We start from the raw sequence: 2,131 nt of genomic DNA on the forward strand, positions 1-2,131 counted from the left end.
CGTCATGGGCTCCCCCTTGTTCCCTTTCCGGATCCTCCTCAAGCACTCCTTGAGCCACTAGCGCTTGGTAGAAGTGTACCCCTTGCTGACCACCATCCATGGTGACTGCACGGGGCGCGGGAACAAGTCATGTTTTGATTATTTCTATAGTATATTTTTAGTTATTTGTATTTTGGGTTTCCTAGAGTTATTGGAGAGTGGGGTAGGCTTTTGGATTCATTTCCCGTTGTGATTACTCCCGAACACATGTTGGTCATATTCTGAATAAATATAGTTGATCAGGCTATATTTATCCCTAATATGGCTACATAACTGCCTAGGTTTAATCATAGTGTTCAATTTCCTCCAGAAGCTTTTATTAATAATTGTTAGGTTATTATCCTAATATACGCACATAAGTGTGAAACTTTTGTTTTCTTCATAGTTATTTAGTCCCGTTGTGTTTATAGTTGCATATCATGTATGGTTAGATATGCTAGTTCACTATAAACATTGCTCTGATACCAACCTGTCACACCCTCGAACCAGAAGGCGGAAACGTCCGGGGGCTCGTGTGACTAACAATTGAATAATCATCACAATGAATAACGATGAATCATAACATGATCATCACCAACATTACATATTACAACTAGAATTGTTCACATCAAGTACATTGTTAAAATACATAAGCTCATATTGTTAAAAGTACGATAAGTGTTATTACATAAAACGAAACCATACACTCTTGCAATTCTTCCAGCTTAACGATTTCCTGAAAATACAAGTTATTTTGAAAAGGGTCAACATATATAATGTTGGTGAGTTCATAAGTATGTTTGAGTAAAAGTCTTTGTATCTTTCATAAAAACCTAGAAAATCCGATATTTTCTGTAAAATGTCTGAAAATGATGTGAAAATCAAGTATAAATGCATGTGTGAACTTCATAGTTATAACTTATATAAGTGTGGTTTAGATTCATTGTATTTTGAATAAATGATAAGTGTATATGAATAACTTCCCCAGAAAATCCGATATTTTCTGTTTTATAACAACGTCTAGATTCTTGTATCGTTAAATAAGGTTTTTTTCATTGTCACAATCAAAGAGTTTATCTTTAAAAGGTTAAACTTTTTGGTATTGATTCCCCATATGAGCCGTTATAACCATGCATGATAATGACTAGGTCGCCCGTCTTGGTATTTTTCCAAATGCCGGTCTTGCTAAGGATTTTGTCGCCCTAAACTGGCCTAGTCTAGTTGTAGCGAGCAGCTAAGGTGTGGGGGTCACCCCGTATAGATCTATACACAAACTCCCGCTTTCCTACAAGGAAACTCTAATTATAACTACAGACTATGATTGTACAATAAGAGGTGTCAACCGACATGTCTCACTAGATTCTCAACCCCTTTTGTACTATGTTTAATGTTTATGGATACGTGGTATGTTTTTGTATTCAAACGGTACATATATAAGTATACAAAGTTTAATGACTATGCAACGGTATAGTTATGATCCGCTAGCATATGAATTCCATTCCAAGCCCAGTTAGCATGTAATTAGATCACAAAGGCCCAATAACATGTAAGAGGGTAATTTGGGCCCAATAGACATGTATATGGGCCACAAAGGCCCAATAAACATATAGTCCATAACTTAGGCCCAATTAACATGTAAGTGGGTCGCAAGACCCAATATAAACACGTCATGGAACACATTGGGCTCAATATACACTTAATTTGGCCCTTAGGGCCCAATGGCTAAGTAACATGATTATTAAGCCCAATAAATAGTTATCGATGTCTTACGTTCATTCGTTTTGTTCCAATGTTTGTTTTAACTCAAGGTTTACTAGATTGATAATAAGAACTTTTCTTTTTATAAAAGTGACATTTTTGGCTAATAATCCTCCAATTTTTAATTAAGGCCCAAAGTTTTGTAAAAATGACACTTTAGTCCATAAGTTATAAAAATTTGCAATTTTGTCCCAAATGTCTAAAAATTTACAGTTTTAGCCCAAAAAGTTATGTTTTCACATGTAGAACCCTGTTTTGCAGAAAAGTGCATTTTCAGCCCCTTATTGGTAAAAATTTACACTTTCGGCCCAATTTTGGAAAATTTTACATTTTTGGTCCAATTTGAAAATAAATG

This window comes from Lactuca sativa, chromosome 3 (genome assembly GCF_002870075.4).
Source record: "Lactuca sativa cultivar Salinas chromosome 3, Lsat_Salinas_v11, whole genome shotgun sequence".
NCBI lineage: Eukaryota > Viridiplantae > Streptophyta > Magnoliopsida > Asterales > Asteraceae > Lactuca > Lactuca sativa.